The sequence below is a fragment of the Lolium rigidum genome, chromosome 2 (genome assembly GCF_022539505.1).
Source record: "Lolium rigidum isolate FL_2022 chromosome 2, APGP_CSIRO_Lrig_0.1, whole genome shotgun sequence".
NCBI lineage: Eukaryota > Viridiplantae > Streptophyta > Magnoliopsida > Poales > Poaceae > Lolium > Lolium rigidum.
The window spans coordinates 79,406,395-79,427,679 of record NC_061509.1 but is presented as its reverse complement, the minus strand read 5'-3'; positions in this window follow the sequence as shown (position 1 = coordinate 79,427,679).

Here is a 21,285-nt window from a genome sequence, read left to right as displayed (position 1 = left end):
TTTGTAATCTGGCGGGATGAGTTAGAAACCGTCCCGGACTATGTAATCCTTGTATAGCACGAATCCCTCGGCTCCACCTATATAAAGGGGGGGTCGAGGGACGAGAAGATCATCGAATCATTGTCCGCAAACCCTAGTTTTCATATTCGTCGAGTACTTTTCGGCTGAAACCTTCGAGATCTACTTGCCCTCTACTTCTAACTAAACCCTAGCCTATAATCCATAGGCATTGACAAGTTAATCCCTTGTCAATTGGCGCCGTCTCGTGGGAATTAGAGGCGTAAGGATCTGATCTCGATGGCACGTTCAAGATCTTCGACATCGTCAACCGGGAGCAACACTATGGATCGAGGTAAACAGATCGCTACTGGTCCCGTTGATTTTGTTCCTCACCCACCCTCCCGTTTGGATGCATATGCGTATCTGGCGGAGCCCTTGGAGATGACGTTCGGAAGGTTCCACTTTCGCGTCAAGAAAGAAGGATCGTATCGTGTCGAAATTCCGATTTCGTCGGGATCGTCGGCGGTCGATTCTGAATTTTCAAGCTATGCATCATCAACCGAGTCGAAGAAGAAACTTCGGCAACACGCTACGTCAGCACCGTAGCGAGAGAGAAACTCGCCAAAATCTTCAAGCAACGCATCGTCCGGGTCATCCGCGGACTCATATATAAGCGATGGCTCAAGCGATGTCGACGAGCTACAACTTCATCGACAAATCTCTCACAATGGGCAAGGTCTTCATCAATCTCAACAATGATGTCACCGAACCCAACATAGATCTGAGTACAAAATATCATCCGATTTATGCTATCGAAGATCAAGAGGAAACATCGGAGGCTTTCGATCAATTGGGAAATCCTTTTGTCGATCCCTCAGATCTAAGGAGAGGTATGGGCACTAAATACGTCGGGCCCACACCACGCGTCAGAGTTCAACTTCCACAGGCAGCCTGGGATAGAGCGGCAAAAGCCATAGATGGTTCAAACCAATGACGACAACAGCCTACAGCTCAAGAACTGCAAGCTTATCAATATATGCTCGCACGAACTGCCCGAGAAATAGAAAAACAGACATACTGAGCTAAACAGAGAAAGGAGGCAGCTTCGCATCCAGCAGGAGAAGGGCAGATCTAAGTGGACAATCTAGAATTTCGGGTGATAGCCACAGGGAGGCTCGGAACGGAGGAAGATCAAGGCTACAACACATACCCGAAGCGTAAAGAGAGTACTTGGTTCAAAACCTCGACATGTCCTTTATGACGATAGATACAAGAGGAAATATTATCCCTAAGACACCGTAGCCGGATATATGGCGACACAAGCTTACATCCTCGCATCCAAGCCGCCCCCAGGAGATCCAAGGGAAACACTATACAACATGGCATTGGCAGGAGTTGGAGCTATGGGGACAGCGTTCGTAGCAACGCCTCCCGAAGGAGCAGCAAGGCAAAATAGTCCACGACCTGCGGCAGCAACGGCGGCAGCTCCGGAAGGACCAAGTGGAGCAAGAGACATAGGAGCACAAGCGAGGGTCGATAGAGCAAGGCAAAGCAGAAGAGATCATCGGCAGTCCCCGGAGCTTAATGACGAGGATATGTGTGGTCTACCGTGCTTCACGAGAAGAGTCCGAAAAACTCGAGTACCCTCAGAATTCAAGTTACCCGATCACTTCAAAAAGTTCGACGGCTTGCAAGACCCGGAGGACTCGGTTAATTGATTACCTCGAGACGGTGAAGCTAACCGGAGGAACTAGAGCAACAGCGATGCAAAGTATTCAGGTGCACTTAAGTGGAGCCGCTCGATCTTGGATCAAAAAACTTCCGCCAGGATCTATCGACAGCTGGGAAAGTTTCGAGGACGTTTTCGTCAAGAACTTTAGATCCACATGCAAGAAGCCTCGCATCGTTGGAAGAGTTGAGGGCGTGTCGACAAAAGCCGGATGAGTCAATGAGAAAATACATCCAAAGGTGGAACATCATAAAAAACTCGGCAGAAAATATATCTGACGAGAGAGCAATAGATGCGTTTGTCGCAGGAATCAGGCGCGGAGATTTTGTCGAGGACTTGGGAAGGACCAATCCAAAAACAGGATCCGCGTTGATGGAGATAGCAAATAGATGGGCAGACGGAGAAGACGCTGTCCACAATAAACGACACAGGTCGCCAGAGGAGGACCGTAGTCGAAATTATCGACGAGGCGACGATTTCCTCGACAAGTATCGGAACTACGACGCCCCGTGGCAAATTTCGGCAGGATTTCGGTCAAATACAGGAGCAAGCAACAGAGATGATTATCAGAGAAGCAATGAGCAGCGAGGCGATAATAGGGACGACTCCCGTAACATGCAAAATAGTGGGCCAAGGTTTCCACGACCTTTTATGTCTCCCGAAGAAATGCCGAACGGACCGTGCCGTATGCATTTTTTCCTCGATAGCAATGGGAAAAGACAAGTCAGGACACCCGCAGAAAGATTGTCGAAATTTCCAAGCAATGTTCGGATGTGCGTAAAACGCTCACGCACGAGCAGCAGACGAGAAACCCTCGGGAGCCTAGGAGCGAAATTCATCTACCGCCACCTCCCGCGATTACAGAAGGCAATCAACACCAGCTCGGAATAGCGGCAGCACCAAGCACCACCACCCTATGTTGATCCTAACTCCAACGGAGCAAGTGTCGATGATTCGAAGGGAAGGCCATCCAATAGAGCTCAAAAAGTAATATCGCGACAGGTGTTCATGGCGGAGAAAATGCCTCCACCAACAAGCTTGAGTACCTCAATTGGTCAGGACAAGACATCGGCTTCACCATAGCGGACCACCCGCAGCAGGTTCCTCGACCAGGGCAGTCAAGCACTCATTCTCGCCGAGCAGCTATCGCAGGATTTGACGTTTCTCGAGTATTCATAGATGGCGGCAGCAGCCTAAACCTCATGTACGCAGATACATTGAGGAAGATGAACATATCCTTAGCAAACCCGAAGCCAACGTACACAAGGTTCCACGGCATCACACCGGAAAAACCAAGTTACCCATTGGGGAAGATCAACCTCGACGTTCAGCTTTGGAACCCGAGAAAATTATAGAATCGAGAAGCCGGAGTTTGAAGTCGTGGATTTCCCATCACAAGCACTCACGCTTTGTTGGGACGACCAGCATACGCTAGATTTATGGCAGTACCACACTATACATACCTGTTATGGAGATTGCTCGGACCCAAGGGACCAATCACGGTCAAAGGGAGTTTCGCTTTAGCCGATAAGTGCGACAAGGATTTCCATCGATTGTCGAAACCTTCGGGATGCAAGCGGAATACTTGGCGTCGAAGAGCATGATCTGATTACGACGCACCGCCGTACGTCGGAAGGCCAAACAAGGAATCAACTTTCAACACACAGAAAAATTCCAAGGAGGTGCACATTCACCCGACAGATCCAAAAAAGACGACATCCATTGCAAACAACATGGATATCGCATAGGAAAGCGCGCTCGTCGAGTTCCTCCGTGAGAACCGGAAAATCTTCGCATGGTGTCCAACCGACATGCCAGGAGTACCCGTGGAACTTGCCGAGCACCACCTAAATTTGGATCCAACAACGAAACCAATCGGACAACCTTTGCGGCGTTTTTCGGAACCAAACCGCAAATCCATGCTATCGAAATAAATCGACTAGAGGAAGCTGGTTTTATCGGAGAGATATCTACGAAGCCACATGGGTAGCTAACCCAAGTGATGGTGCCGAAGAAAAACACGACAGTCCTTCGCATGTGCGTCGACTTCACGTGTCTAAACAAGCATTGCCCTAAGGATCACTTTCCCTCCCAAGGATCGATCAAATCATCGACTCCACGGCAGTGCCGTGAACGTCTTTCCTTTTTGGATGCATACTCGGTTATAACCAGATCAGATTAAAAGAAGATGATGAAGCCAAGACAGCGTTTATTACACCGTACGGCGTGTTTTGCTACAAGACAATGCCCTTCGGTCTAAAAACGCGGGAGCAACATATCGGAGGATGATGCGAAATGTTTAGCAACACAGATCGGGAAAACGTGCAAGTATACATCGATGATGTCGTCATCACATCAAAAAAGGGGACAACGCTGATCGAGGATCTCAAAGAAACTTTTGACAACCTCGACAAATTCTGCCTTAAGCCGAACCCGACGAAGTGTTCTTTTGGCGTCCCAGCAGGAGAACTTCTGGGGTTTCTAGTTTCAGCAAGAGGGATTGAAGCAAATCCCGACAAAATACAAGCCATAGTAACAATGAGGAAGCCAACAAAGTTGAAAGAAATACAAAGCAACTAACCGGGCGAGTCGCAGCTTTGAGCAGATTCGTCGCTAGTGTTAGGAGAAAAAGCGTTACCATTTTATGCGCCGATCAAACAAGGAGATAAATTCCAATGGAACGAAGAAGCCGATAGAGCTTTCGAGGATTTGAAGCGAAAATATCGACACCACCAATCCTCGGTGGCTCCAAAGGAAAAGGAACCTCTCCTGCCGTATATTGCAGCCCACACCCCAAGTGGTTAGCTCGGTGTTAGTTGTCGAAAGAGAAGAAGAAGGGAAAATCCATGGAGTACAGATACCACAGATACTTCGTGAGCGAAGTCTTGTCTCCCTCAAAACAAAGGTACCCTCGGTACCAAAAGCTAGCATATGGAGTGTTCACGACAAAGCACGAAAATTGCGCCACTATTTTTCGGCACACCCGATCATAGTGGTCAATGAAGCTCCTTTGTCAAATATACCGAACAACCCGAAGCTACGGGTCGTGTCTCCCTTTGGGGAATAGAACTTTCCCCTCGGGACATCACGTATGAAAAAGAAAAGCAATAAAGTCGCAAATACTACCGGACTTCATCGCAGAGTGGATGGAGTTACAAAGCACGAGACCCCCGCATTTATCGAGAACCCGGACTATGAACTTCGATGGGTCCAAGAGGCTTGAGGGGGCCGGCGCAGAGTAGTACTCATATCACCCGAAGGCGACAAGTTGAAGTACATCCTTCGGATGACGTTCCCTAACGCATCTAACAATGAAGCGGAATATGAGGCTCTCATACACGGGATGAAGATGGCGAAAGACTCGCGGAGCAACTCGACTAAAAATCTTTGGCGACTCACAGCTTGGTAGCTCAGCAAGTTATGAACCAATGTGACGCAATCAATGATAGCATGATGGCATACAAGGAGGTGTACAATGAGCTCGAGAAATTGTTCGATGGATGCGAAGTAAAACATATTAGCAGATTGAGCAACGACGAAGCCGACGTTCTTGCAAACATCGGGTCGCAAGGCCTTGCAGTCCCACCAGGTGTATTTTGGGAGGAGATAACAGAGAGATCCACTGAGACGACAAAATCAAAAAAGAAGGAGAAGAAACCCTCGGGGGCTATCAAGGAGAAGCAAGAGGAAGAAGAAGAAGAGCAAGACCTGGTCCTAGTAATACAGTATACCATGGATGCAGCCATACATATCATATATCCTCAGTGAAAGAAATACCAGATGATCCAGCTTGAGGCAAGGCGAGTAATCCGACGCTCCAAAGCTTTCACGGTGGTTAAAGGAGAATTATATAAGCGAAGTATTTCAGGCGTCTTGCAAAGGTGCGTTACACCCGAAGAAGGAAGAATAATTCTAAAGGACGTACATGAAGAAATATGTGGCCACCACGCAAGTAGTCGAGCTATCGCAGCCAAGGTTTTTCGGGCAGGATTCTACTGGTTGACAGCAATAGAGGACGCTAAGGACATAGTACGAACTTGCGACGCGTGTCAAAGGTTTGCCGCAAAACCTCACTCTCCAAGCAGCAGAGCTAGCACCAATACCTTTGTCATGGCCCTTTGCACAATGGGGACTCGACATGGTTGGCAAGTTACACAAATCGTCGCCAGGAGGAAAGGAATACATGCTAGTAGCGGTCGACAAATTCACAAAGTGGATAGAAGCAAAGCCGATAAATTCACCGCACGGAGCATCCGCAAGTAAAATTCATAAAAGACCTCGTCTTCAGTGTTTGGAGTGCCCCACAAAGATCGTCACGTACAACGGCAAGAACTTCACGTCCAATGAATTCAAAGACTATTGCGAAGAGGTGGGTATCAAGCTGAACTTTGCATCGCTTGCACACCCTCAAACCAATGGGCAAGTCGAGAAAGCCAATGGCATCATCCGCAATGGCATCAAGAAGCGCTTGCTAGGACCACTAGAAAAAGCTCGACATACCCGGCTCCGAAGAACTACCAAGTGTGTTGTGGAGCATCCGAACAACTCCAAATACAGACGACACAGAAACTCCGTTCTTTCCGGTACATGGAGCGTAGGCGAGTACTACCAATCGAGATAGAGCACAACTCTCCACGTGTCGCGGAGTATGACGAAGAAACGTCGAGGAAAGCATTAGAAGATGATGTGGATGCACTTGATGAAGCTCGAGACGAAGTATTGTCTCGAGTAACCAAATATCAACAGGACTTGAAGAATTACCACAGCCGACGTTTGCGGCCAAGATCTTTTCGGTGGGCGACCTAGTTCTTCGGCTCACGCAGAAAAGTCATGAAAAACTCGAGTCACCGTGGCTCGGCCCTTACATCGTCACGGAAGTAATCGGAGGAGGAGCATACAGGATAAAGGACAAGAAGACAGGGGTGGAGGAGCCAAACCCCCGGAACGTGGCGCAACTCAGTGCGGTTCTACGCCTAGAGTCGAAATATAGTCCTTGTAAAACTTCAATGTAATGAAACGCCCGCGAGTTTTCATACGCACTCTTTTCCTTTTTCGGGGCACCGAGTGGGGCCGGAGAAGGTTTTTAATGAGGCGGGCTCGCGGTGCTGCAATATAATAAAGATAGTGGCTATATCACCTTCTTCTTTGTCAACGCGACCAAAGTCATCGTTCCGACGAATTTCAATATAGTTCATCGATAAAAGAAGAAAAAATCTTGCCTTGGTATTCAAATACCTCGTGAGTCAATAAAAATACAAAATAGTACTCAATAAAAGCTCGGGGCTCACACTTGCCTTCAATATATAAATGCCTTGGTCCACAACCTCGCAAATATACAAATATAGAAAAAGTCACCAAAATACTCTGGGGCTAGGCAAACATAGAAATATAATGGTTGCTTTACAATATGGTCATGGACTACAAAGAAGAAATTTCTACAAGAAGCAAATAACTAGTCTTGATTCAAGTATGTCGTCAAGAGTAACTCGTTCTCCTCAGGAGCAGCACCAAGAAAGTCGGCATAATGGCCATCGGCAAAAAGTCGGCATCCATCCGAAGAAGGTCCTCAATCATTTCTTCGGCTATAGGTGTAACCTTCGTGTTAATCCTATCAACACCAACTCTCCGGCGTTTTACCTTTTGATGAACCCTATCGACAACTTGGGCAAGGTCAAGCTTTGAGTGACAGATCCGGAGCATGATAAGAGCAAACCCGGCACCAGCCTACCGCTTGTGCTTTGACAAAATCGTGGATACTCGCGAGCATCCTTGAATCTCTCCATCAATTCAGGAAGAGTTTTTGGTGGGACATTCCGAGGAAACATGGAGTTGTAAACCATAGATAAGGTTTTGGTACAGTAGTGAAGGAAATCACGGGTTTGAGAGGTACGATCCTGAAATCTGATAATTTGGCGGGTCCTCTCCGGAGTGGCCCAAAACAAAGAACCATGGTCCAAGGAAAGATTGACAAGGAGGTTTGTCCTAGTGTTTACCCTCTCTTCCTCAAGCAGCAAGATCAATAAAGGCACCTATCAACACAACAAAGGGACAACCTTTAGGAGACAATAGCATGAAGATGAAAGATATCACAAGACGAGACAAACATACCCGACATATCTCGCATCGGCTTCATTCATTAACTCGAGCATGAAATTTTCTCGAGTGACCGCTTTTTCGGCTTCGAAACAAGCAATCTCCTTAGCAGCCATAGCCTCATGGATCTGTCGAAGGGCAACTTTTTCGGCTTCGTATGATTTACGAGATCGCTCCATCATCACAAGTGTTTGCTTTTTCGCATATCGAAGTTGTTGTCGAAGATCATTCAATTCTTGCGACAGGGTATCATCGACAGTGCAGTATCGCATGCGCTCTCTCCGCGCGGGAAGAAGGCGAAGCATTGGAAGGAGTAGGAATTGGAGTATAGTTATCAAATATCAACTGAAATTTAAAACGTAACAACATTAAAAAACAAGCAAAGATAGAGTTCTTCATTAATCTCTCGAGAATAATTACAAGGGCCCTACAGTGGGGCTAGGGAAATACGTGTCGCCAAAAGACTACTTTGGCGACAAGAGCAAAAGAAGCAAAAGAAAAACAGAGGCATGCAACTAGACCTCCGGCCTTGACGAACTAGGAGTCGACGTTGGCCGGATCCCGAGATACGCCAAGATTTTCTTCGTATTGGGCTTGGCCGCCTTCATCGGTGACTTCCACCTCGACCGTTCTATCGATCGGTGTCGCCAACCTTTGTCCGAGCCGAGAGTCCGCCGACCGTCAGCGAACCGTAGCAACAAGTATTTTCAACCGCTACCTTCATGTTCTCATGGCGCAGCTTCAGCCCAAGATCTTCCGATGTATTGAACATCTTGGCGAGGTCAAGGAAAGTCGAAGGTTCCTCTTTCTTCGGGAAGAAGTAGGGGAACAACGCCGACAAAGCCCCACTGGCATTGGCCACACCTTCACGAATTTCGCGCCCATGGGACTCTAGAAGAGAAAGTGCGTCAAGGAGAGGGTCATTGACAGATTTCTCCAGATCAAAATCTTGGTTGGTTTGAGCTGCCATATAAAACAGAATGTTAGTCGAAAACCAAGAAACAAGAAGTACAAACAAAACAGAAGGGACAAGCGATATTACTCAGCCGTGCGTCGACTTTGCGAATTCAAGCGCTTGATGATCCCTTGTTCTCGTGCAACCTCGCGCGATTTTTGCTCGTGCAAGGCGGACTCAAGCATCTTTGAGCCTTTGCTGCAATTCTTCGACACTAGCAGCCTTTGCCTTGGCATCATCAGCTTCAGCTCGGCTTCGCTAGCGGCAAGTTCAGCCTTCTTGCGAGCCGTTTCACTTTTCTCGAGATTCCGAGAAAGTGTCTCGGCACGTTTGTTAGCCTCTCGCAAGTTTTTCTCGTTGAGAAAGGAAAAGAAAGAGAAGAAAGATTCAAAATAGCGACAAGCGTAAGGAGTAAAAATTCAAGGAAAAACAGCAAGTACAACAGTCGTTACCTTCGGCTCGGCTGGCATACTCGCGGTACCCAATAAATTGGGACCCGATGCGGATGAGATCCTTGATCATAGGCTGTCAAAGAAAAAAGTAAGAAGGGGAAAAACTTCGGCATTACAAGAGTAAGGGTCCGCAAAAGCAAAATAGAGGAAATATAGATCTCGATAAACTTACATCATCTAAGAGCTGCGACGAAGAGCTGCCCAATTGAGGAGGAGGCTCAACGACCATTTCAACCCTTGCCCTTTTTGGCGAAGGGACAAGGGGGCTTGACGGTGGAGTAGTAGTGACGACGTTTTGTTGGGGAGACGATGTTTCATCTCCTTCAACTAACGTGTCTGAAACAAGCACAGTACGTGACGTGCTGGTCCGAGGAGCTACGTCAGTAACTGGTACTTCTTCCTCATCACTAGTAAACAAAAATCGACAGTATAAAAAGCAAGACAGAGTTAAACTTTTCGAGTACATCAAAAAAGGAGGAGAGATAAAATTGACTTACGAGCTGATGAGGGACTCAAAATAAGGATCATAAGCTGCCTTCGGATCCGAAGGAACAACTTCTTCAGCCTTAGAAATGCCAGAATCCTCGACTTCAGTCCTTTTCCTTTTGTTCTTCGGAGAAACAAGCAGGAGGAAGGGATTCAGTCGACTCACTGGCCTCAGACTCAGCCTCTCTCTCATGAGAAGCCGCAGATTTGTGAGAACCCGCAACTTCACTTTCGAGAACGTAAGAAGCTTGAGTATCGTCGGCAACGATGGTCATTTCTTCGACCTCTCCACCCTCGTGGAAGAGGAGGAAGGGAAGTTATACTAGGATGATCCTGAAAAAATAGAAACCAAAGAAAAAGTAAAGACATGACAGGACAATGAGATGCAAGAAAAAAGGTGCAACAAGATAAAAACGCGGAAAGACAAAATACCTTGGGGAGTGGATTGGTGGAGCCGTATGGTTCCACACGACAAGAAGAAGGAACTGGATCTTTGCCCAGGCGAGAAAGCCTTCGAACCAACTTCTCCAAGTCCTTGGTGGAAAGGTCACCGGAGATTCGGTTGGCGTCATTTTCACCGCAGTACGTCCACAGGGGATTTTTGCGAGCTCGAAGAGGCTGCACTCTAATCCTAAGGAAGTAAGCAAGTGATTTGAACACCGGATAGCTCCTCGCCTCGAGTATTTTGAAGTCAGGCGAATGCGAGACATGAGCGCCTCTGTCGCCTTTTCTCTTCCTCGAAGCTTCGGCATCCCGAGAGCAACGGCGCTGAATTTTGGCACTCCCGTCGAAGGGAATTATGTTGTGCTCAACGGAGTTGGCGCTTTCTTCGTGAATGTAAAGCCACTTCTTGCGCCATCCTTGGACGGAATCGTGAAACTTGACGTCGAAATAATCGACATCAGTACGAATACAGATAACAACGCCACCTATGTTATAAGTGACGTTGTGGGAGCCATTGCGGCGGAGGCGGAAGATGCGTTTCCAAAGAGCCCAATTAGGAGCAACTCCAAGAAAGCATTCGCAAAGGGTGATAAAAATAGAAATGTGAAGGATGGAATTGGGGGTCGGATGATGCAGTTGAATCCCATAGACAAAGAGAAGACCGCGGAGGAAATCATGGATTGGGGTAGAGAGGCCGCGGATAAGATGATCAACGAAACTAACCCGATACTCCATTGGAGGCTTGGGATAGCTTTCTTCACCGGGAAAGCGGATGGCGCCTTCCTTCTTCATCAGGCCAAGCCTTTTCATCAGAGTTGGAGTCTTGGTTGGAGATCTTGGATCTCTCCCACTCAAAATCTTCAGCGGCCATCGCGGACTCGGAGTGCCGTGGCGGGTCAAACGCGCACGCGGCGGCATCCACGGAAGCGGGTTGAGCAATGTATGCGAGAGCGGGAAATCGGCGAAGATTGGGCGCAGAGGAAGATTTGCGAAGAGGAACAGTGAGCGGCGCAAGCGAGGGGATGAACGGAGGTTGAAGACAGGTTTATATAAGAATTGGGTGAAGCAGGTGTACCGTTGGATGAGGAAATCGTGTGGTGAGAATTGATCTTCTCGGTTACAAGGGCAAAAAAGTATTTTTATCGGGACAAGCGTTACCGCACGAGCACCGGAAAAGCGGAGGACGTGTGTCCCCCACTTGCACGACGTGTCAACATGGTGGGAACGACGGACCCACAAAGCAGGAAAATATCGACCAGTGATAGAGTTGAAGAAAATTTGACAAGGGAAAGTATGTCGACAAGTTAAAGGAGAATGGCGACAGGATAAGTTATTTGAATGCATCGGGAGCTTTTGGTCAGAAACAAGTTTTTGCCCAAATGCTCGGGGGCTACTTTGAAAAAAGAAAAATTTCGACAATGGCAAAAATAGAAAATGTTGAGTCTACAACCAAGCACAAGTTCTTGGCCGTAGCCTCGGGGCTACTCCCATCGTGAGCGCTGTTCGCGCATCCGATAAAAAAAGGAAAAACAAAAAAGAAAGAGAGAAGAAGGAGGAAAGAATATCAAGAGATAATGGCAATATAGTGACAAGGTGGACTAAAATGTTGAGCCTACAACCAAGCACAAGTTCTTGGCCGTAGCCTCGGGGCTACTCCCATCGGGAACGCCGTTCGCGTGCCCGATGAAATTGACAAAGGAAAAATAGAACAAGCAAGAGAATATATTTCGAGTTATCATTAACTCTCCATATACTCCCATCGGGAAAGCAATATAAGTCATATTTGACTCAATAAAATGTGCCATTCCAGCAGCCGGAAAAGCACTCGACAATATATTCTCGTAACGCCGAAGTTGCGATCAATTTCTCGAATGCCGCAAAATTGCGAAGGTAAGACCCCGCACCTATTCTCGCCGGGCGTGGCATCGCCGAAGACCGCGCTCTCGCTACTTTTATCCGTATCAACGTATACGAAGAAAAATCCCGACGGACGCGTTAGGTACTCGATAAATTTAACCGGGACTCGACAGAATGGTAAGACCTTAAGCGGCGCCTGTCGAAGATTACACCAGCATCCCGAAATCATGTCCGGGGACGTGATTTTGAAGTAGGTTTTTGCGGATTGCCACTAGAGCAGTTAACTAGTACCTGATCCGTCGATGAACTAGCCCCAACTACCAATATCCCCGTACAATATAGAATTTTGTGAGAAAAAGTATGAAAGTTAGAGCTTTCGAGTAAAAATAAACGAGTAGAGATTTTCCCCGACTCTATGATTCGAGCAAAATCTCGGGGGCTACCGACATAGGCATCCCAAATGGGCCTGCCTAATATAGTACCCGGGGTTTATTGAAGGCCCACTACCCGAAGAATAAGAAGACTCGAGAGCCCAAGATGTATTTAAGGAAAAGATAGAGTTGTAATAGGAAGTGTTATTTGTAATCTGGCGGGATGAGTTAAAAACCGTCCCGGACTATGTAATCCTTGTATAGCACGAATCCCTCGGCTCCACCTATATAAAGGGGGGGTCGAGGGACGAGAAGATCATCGAATCATTGTCTCGCAAACCCTAGTTTTCATATTCGTCGAGTACTTTTCGGCTGAAACCTTCGAGATCTACTTGCCCTCTACTTCTAACTAAACCCTAGCCTATAATCCATAGGCATTGACAAGTTAATCCCTTGTCAATCGGCAATTGCCCAGAATGCAACCAGAAGAAGAAGGAGGCAGCCAACGTGTCTGTGTTCGAGCGCTTAGGGCCTCTCCCGCCACCAAGCAAACGCGCTGAGTCACCTCGTTGGGCAGATCTTGAGGATTCCGAAGACGAGGGACTAGAAGAAGAAGACATGTACCACCGTCCAAGGTGGTGCCCTGACGGACTCAGCCGTTCACAAAAACGCAGGGTTCAGCGGTTCCGCGGCCTGGAGGAAGCCGAGAGGTTATACCTGCATACGCTAAGAAAGGCACGGCCTGATCCGGCTCGCAAAGGTTCGGCGAGCCCCGGATGAAGAGGGTCGTCCACGGAGAATGGAGTGGCGTCCCAAGCAAAAGAAAGCCGATGATGAAACATCGGCTGGCACAAACATGGTGCTCATCTTGCCGACAGAGCTTAGTACTCCACGAGGCTACGATGCACTCAAGGTGGACGACAGCAGGCGCATCAAGTCAGAGATTGGGCTGGTTCTGTCTTCCGGCCTGAACGAGTAGCAAGAGCACATCAATGAGCAAACGTGGCGAGGCTGATCCTTGTGATCGGCCCCAAAATTTATGAAGGGACATTACAAAACCTTCACCGAACAAGCAACGTGGAGGCCGATTCCAGCAATCGGCCAAAATTATCCTCACCCACCATTCTGCCTGGGTTCAACATGTTATCCAACAGAGCCGATACCATCAATTCTCTTGACAGAATCGGCTCGGGGGCACCTGTGTAGATAAAATACGAGGATATGCAACGGAAGCATCTCATCTTCTGGTGATGGGTATTGGAATATGGGGGCCGATGCTTAAAAAAAATATGAAAATTCGAAAATTTTCGAGCACAGCCGATGCAGCAGGCATCGACTTAAGGATGTGGAAGCCGATGTGTGGCCATCGACTCAAGGGGGATAACTGTTATGATCAGAGGGTCAATGGAGCACAAAGGGAGATTTTTTATGAACTCCTCAATGGAGTAGTTTGGAGGCTCAGATCCTCTCTTCAAGAGCAATGCCACCAAAGGAAAGGAGCCGATCTGGCCGGCAAGAACTGAGGAAGCTCGGGGGGCAGCTCACCTTGAAGGCTCTCTGCTTTGAGAAGCCGATTTATGTTCGAATCGGCTGGCTCTGCATAAGAAACTCCTCGACATGATCAAGACCAGGTCCGGACAGCTAATTTGCGTATCCTCGTCTCTGTTTTGCCTTGGCCGAGACTCGGGGGCAACAGGCCTGGTAGATGCTCTATTGAGGAACTGATTGAAGTACCATCGGCTGATCTTCGTTGCAACCTTCTTCACAAAACGATGAGCGCTCGCTAAGGAGTTGAAGAATGGAAGGATGAATGTCGAAGGACCGATGCGTTGTTATCGGCTCATTACACATTGGCAAAGGGGACAAACCGGCAGGGTCAGCATGAGGGAGAATCGGCTAAATTAAGCTCAAAGGAAATCAGCAAAATCGAATTGGGGAAAAGTTCTTCATTAATAGGCGGGATTTCTTACATCAAAGAGCTGATTACTCTCGGAAGGAAATGCTAGGGGGTACATTGCCCCGTCTATTGTTGCTGATCCTATTCTAGAGGTCCTATTCTACGGGCCGTCACTGCCCTCGTCGTCACCATCGTCAGCGCTATCGGCGCTGCTCCCGGCGGGCTCGTCATCGCTGCTGTAGCGGCCGCCGGCAGGACCTTCGTTGTCCTCGTCCTCCACGTCGTCGTCGTCATCGCTATCATAATCACTGAGATTCCCTGGCCAGGGGCAATGGCGCTTGGCCGGCGGCTCGTCGGAGGGGCTGTCGTCGTCGTCCTCCTCCTCCTCTTCCTCCTCCTTCACCTCGGAGGAGGTAAAGTCATCCCAGGAGAAGCGATCGTCATCGCTCTCCTCCTTCGATTCCCCGTTGGCGAGGAAGCGGAGGTCGCTCTCCCCGTCCGTCGAGGACTGGTCGTCCTCGGACCAGATGGAGAAGTCATGGTCTGACTCCTCCCCGGCCTCAATGGCGCGGCGGATGTTGGCCGCATGGACCTCTTGTGGGCTCGGTGCTGGCATCGGCTCGGGAGAAGAGGACTCAAAGGAAGGTCCCGACGAGGCAGAGGAGGAAGAAGACATGGTGCGCAGAAGGGTTTTTTGGGGTGCCGATGGCTGGAACAGGGGAAGGGGATAAAGATAACTAATCAGTCGGCATGGTTAAATAATGAGAAACCTGGTGGGAATTTCTGCCGTTACAATTTTCGGAGGGGTGATGTCAGAGCTGTCAAATTTTGCAGAGAAGCTGAGAGGACAGGGCATAATGATGACGGATGCTGCAAATGGCTCTGCTCTGCCACGACATGACCCTTCGAAAGGAAAGCATAATGATTTTGGAAATGTTATTTCCAAAACCAGGGGGGCATGTGTTATCACCAGATTTTGGACAAATCCAGAGGTGGGCCGTTGGAGAGATGGGCTTGGAAGATTACATGTGGAAGATCTCTGAAGCGGCCTTACACGGAGAATTTGGGCTAGTTTGCCAGTGTATCTTTAATTATAGTGGATTGTATCGTAGATTAAAAGTTAGAGTTTGTCTCGTACACGGTGGGGATATTCCCACGTTAGAAAGTCCCCTGGACTATAAATATGTATCTAGGGTTTATGGAATAGACAACAACTCACGTTCAACCCCAAACAAACCAATCTCGGCGCATCGCCAACTCCTTCGTCTCGAGGGTTTCTATCAGGTAAGCGACATGCTGCCTAGATCGCATCTTGCGATCTAGGCAGCACAAGCCCCACGTTGTTCATGCGTTGCTCGTACTCGAAGCGCTTTTGATGGCGAGCAACGTAGTTATCATAGATGTGTTAGGGTTAGCATTGTTCTTCGTTTAAGCATGCTTACGTAGTGCAACCCTTGCATATCTAGCCGCCCTCACACCTATCTCGGGTGTGGGGGCGGCACCCCGCTGATCATTATTCAGTAGATCTGATCCGTTACGATTGCTCCTTGTTCTACAAGGATTAGTTTAATATCCGCAATAGTTAGGCCTTACAAAGGGGGAGGATCCGGTGGCACGTAGGGTGGCGTTCGCAAGTCCTAAACAGGATGTTCCGAGGATCAACTTCATGTTGGTTTTTAGGCCTTGTTTAGGATCGGCTTACGAGCACCGTGCGTGGCCGCGAGGCCCAACCCTGGAGTAGGATGATCCAATTATGCGGTGAAAACCCTAAATCGTCGTAGATCTCATTAGCTTTATCTTGATCAAGCAGGACCACCAAGTATTCGTGCACCCCGTACGAATCATGGGTGGATCGGCTCTTTGAGCCGATTCACGAGATAACTCGAGAGCCGATCGAGGCTCGTATTTAATGTTTACATGTATGCCCTGCAGGAAACTAAGCGAGGCATCCCCATCACCTCCCTGACCAGGTATAGGTCAGGTGGCACGCCCTTGCACTTCGCATCGCCGCGTGTGACCAGAAGAGCATTGCGGGCCGTCGCTCGGAGGGGTCTCAGCCAGCCGCAGCTCTAGGCTCTTCCCGACTCTACGGTGTTGACAAGGCCGCTGCCCGCCGGTGGGTTTTGGCAGTCAACAGGTCTATGATGGGTTGCAGCTGCCGGCGTAGGAATGTATGGTAGAGCCCTGCATTGACGTCGTCGTCGGGGTCCACCCTGAAATCTATGGGAATAATGGGAACGGCGTGGACCCAGGGTCAGAGTTTGCAACAAAGGGTGGGTCTTCGAGGTAGCGGAGGAACATGATTGGCTAGACCTTATACCGGGCCTCGCACCAAAGGAAGTGTGGACGGGTCGCCCCCGGTTGGCACCAAGGTTAAGATCTCTTATGGGTAAAGCAACACACCTCTGCAGAGTGTAATGAATCGTGACCTTTCACTCCCTGTTCCGGGTTTGGAACTGCGAACGCTGCCGGAAAGGAACTCCATGAAGTTCTAGTAAACCGGTGAAGGATGACGGACATTGTTCTTCTGAATAAAAGCAACCTTTTGAAGAAATGATTATGAAAACCTGCATTGGTATTAGACTTTCTGGTCTAATGCCGTAGCTAGTGCATTAAACACCTCTTTCCTATAATGAACTTGTTGAGTACGCTCGTACTCATCCCATTCTTAAATCCCCTACTTAGATACGGAGGCATCAGAGGAGGATCTACAGTGCAACTCGAAGGCCAAGGAGTCAATAACTTCTTCAAGGGACATGATCTGTCAGAAAAGTCAAATACCATACACAACAAGGAGAAAAACCTAGATTAGCAATAGAAGGGAACTAGCTTCCTAAACCTAGCTCCTATTTAGCTAGAATCTATTCTTAGCCTCTGTAGCTAGGTAAATACTCTACAAATAGAGTTCGTGATAGGTTTAGCCTACGAGTCGTTCTTCTGGAGTTTAATTGCAGTTTTACCTCATTGTAAAGTAGGAGGCTATGATGATCTTATGTAACGAGTCCGTGTGTAATTCTATAGACATGCCTTGGACCCGCATATGTTTCTGTTGTACCACTCTGAGCGATATAATACTAGTGGAACGGTGTTTCATTGGTGTTATATCAGACTTGCATACTACACCATGCAGTGGTATGCCGGGTCACCACACCGACGAACAAGTCAAGCATGGGATCTCCAAAGATCCACATTGGTTTGTCAGGGACAAAGGCAAGCCCTAGCCTGGTTCATATTATGATTTCGAAATGCTTTTACTTCTGATTCCTACATATTGCATACGATTCCAATATGTTTTATCGGCAGATATAGCTATCCTATGTGTGTTGCATTTACCATCCTTGTAGCCTAAATACTCTGACCCATCGCTCCCAAGCAAGACTAGGTTTGAGCTATGTGTGCATCGCTAGAGCCGTTATATCGAATATGCTTAGCCATGCTTAGTTGACGAATTCTGATCCATCCGGTTGATGAATCAGAGATGCAAATGAACCTAGTTTGGCAGGATGACGTGGTAAGACCAGTGATGATAATTAAACATGCTTAAAGGCTTGGATGGGCCGCCACATGGGGATGTGGTGATTTGACTCGTTCTCGCCGATACTAGGACATGAGGTTCTCGCCTTCGGAACCAAGACTGAGCGTACAGCCACACGGGGCCCATGGGAACCCCTTGGCCCGAACTTGCCTAGCTTACCCATGAGTCAATTAGTTTGCAAGTTCCATTTGGCATTCTACATGGCGAAGGCGTGGAAAAGGTTTTCAAAGGTGCATCATACAGGGCGTGGCCGGGGTGAAGGATGCTGGAGGCATTGAACTGGATCCCCTGCACAAATGACCGGGACCGCCTCAGAGAATGGCTACCTACGATGACGGAGTTCCCCAGTTAGATTGACTCATGGAATAGGCGAAGTAAGGGAAAGGTTTTGGTCGACCACCCTCTACCAGCACGCCAAGGAAGCGTGTACATGACGGCGCTAAGAGTCGGTCGCCGCGTGTGCGTAAAGTTGTACACCCCTGTGATGACCCACAAGTATAGGGGATCGCAGCAGTCTTCGCGGGTAGTAAAACCCAATTTATTGATTCGACACAAGGGGAGACAAAGAATACTTGAAAGCTGTAATGTCCCAGGTTTAGAGACGATCGAGGGGTAGATTTTAGAAAGGGTTGTGCATTGCATAGTAAATTCTGGGGAAATTTCGCGCTTTTAAACAAAAACTGCATCGAAGGGGGACAAGTTTCTCTCTCGACACCTTACATGGTTAGGGTTTCGAGAGTGCGACAAACTTGTAACTCACCTAACTAGATTAGGGTTTTGAGAAGAGAGGAGAGTATTGCATTACAACTTAAGTTGCATGATTGAATTCAAACACAAGAATTTTTGAATTTCAAATTTAAACATCATATGAATATCTCATAATTCAAAAATTGAGGTAATTCATTAAACAAATATGAATAATCAAGAATATAAACATTACATTTATTTAAGTAAAGCTCATTAGGGAAACTTTGAGCTTTATTAATAATCACACAAGATACATTGTCTTTACAATATTCATAATGGAAATAAATGAATTTTACAACACATTACAAGAATTGGTGAAATTGTAAAATCAAAGAAAATAAAAAGAAAAGTACAAGTATGAATCTATCCTAAATACTACAATGTGAATGTCATCTAATCTTGAGATTGAAGATCATCTTACCCATTTGAACATCATATTGAACCTGCACATAAACACATCAAAAACAAGTTATGCCAAGTGGCATAGCCACTTGGCAGAGTTAGAAAGAAAGGAAAAATTGGGGATATGGATCAACTCCGCCGAGCTGATCATCTCCAAGCCAAGTTCGAGTATCGAGTGCACAAACACACACATAGGCTGCTCACACAGCAGTGTGCATGCAGCACACCACACACACACAGCTGGTGAGTCACCGGCAGGCTGCCGAGCCTTGTTGTCGACCGGAGAAGGAGAGGAAGATCATATAAAAGCCTCTCCAACGGTGAACCCTAGATCATTCATCGACGAGCAACGTGGTAAGTCACCAAGAACACAAGAACACATGAACGACCACTCGCTGTTCAACCAGCTAACTCCCCACAAGCATCGAATCAAGCTCACCGGGAGGAGCAGGGCAAGTAATCAACCACAAGAACAACACGAAGCAAAACCTCTACACCAACACACTATTTCTAGGAGCCGGAGTGAGGTATACACCTTAACATGAACAAACCAGATGGTTTTGTTCATAAATTGCACAAGCATGATCTCCAAGACACCAACAAGGGTAGAAACCCTATATGTGAGTCATCATATGGCTATCGGCCAAGATGGTGCAAGTGAACAAGAGAGAAACAAATAGGAAAGCACCCTGGGAACATTGGCTATGCCAAACCAGTGACATAAGCAAAGAAATCCAACAAGGAATAATCCTATCTAGCCAGTCAGTTTCACTTAGCACCTATAGCCGCTACACTATCAGACAGGTAGACTATCAAGTGTCTATTCATGTTTATCAACATCAAAGGAAACTGGAAAAACCACAAGGATTCTTCCAGTAAAGTATTTCCCAAATCCAGCAAGCAATTACCAACTAGAGTAAGCCACGTGAAGAAGGGAGCTACCCTTGACAAGGCATCACGAGTCGCTGCCAGGGCTACCTCAACCTACAGCCCAGCACAAGAACCCACACATCATTATCCATTTGGATTCAGTAGAGGGCTAGGGTACACAACTGAGTGTTGGCATCCATCTAGCCCTGTCATAATTAATGGGATGATCACAACTGCAAAGCAGCTCACATCACTTATCCACTTCAGTATAATTCAGGCAAATACAGATAAGTGAACTAAACAAACAAATCAAAGCACCAGGGCTTTGCAGTGATCCAATGGATCACTGCCAGCAACAGCAGTTGCTTAAGCCAACCACAGTACACACCAGGATAAGCATGTATGAAGCACAAACAAGACTCGGTGAACACCGATGAGTCACGGAGAGGAGCACACACTTGCTCACAAGCAAGTAATGATCAATTGATCATCAAAGCATCACTAACTTTTGCTACGGATCACTATAGCCAAGCATAGTATCATCACAAGGCCCAGATAAATAAATTAACCATATAATTGAACAATTGCATCATAGACAAGTGAATAGAGCATTATAATTGTATCCAGAAGCACTCCATCAAGGGATGGAGCTGCCAAGTCAGAAACAATGCTCAATTGAGCATGATCATGAATTATAGCACAGAGATAGCACACCAGGAGCACTCGCATTTGCCAAAAGCAAGGATCATGCATCATGATCAAGCCAGGGAGTAGTAATTGCTCACACAGGAGAGTCAGGAGCAAGATAGCAGCAGCAGTAACAAATGAATAAAGCAAAGCATCACAGTATGCTCATGAGCAAGAGTTCATGAATTGCAACAGCAAGATACAGAGCACAATAGCATAGCACGAGCAGCGGAATCCATGGCAATTGCACAAGCAACGAAGCATACGCATAGCGATGAGCTAGCACAAGCACTAGGACCGGCTTGGCACAAGGCACACAGGGCGCGTAAGCAACGAAGCAGCACGACGATGCCGCGTATCTCCATGAGGAGAGGCAGGCTTGTAACTAGAGCATGGCATAGAGGAAAGGGAAAGAGGAGGAGAAACTTACGAGCGAAGCGGATGAGCACGACCGTGGCGGCACGGCGGCACACCCCGGCGACGGCGGCGCCGAGCCAAGCCAAGCCTCGGTCGCCACATCACCGCAACGCCGCATCTCCACGGCATCACCACGGCGCCAGGGACGCCGACGAACGGCGGATCTTTACGGATCCGTGCGGCCGAGGCGCAGATGCGTTGGGGAAGAGTCGAGGTAGACGCGGGCGTCAAATCGACGCGGACCACCATGTCCACCGTCGAGAGACGGTCCAGATCCGCACCAGATCGCCGCCGATGATGGCCGGAGGCGGCCGAAGCAGGGCGGCGACGGCGGAGGCGATTT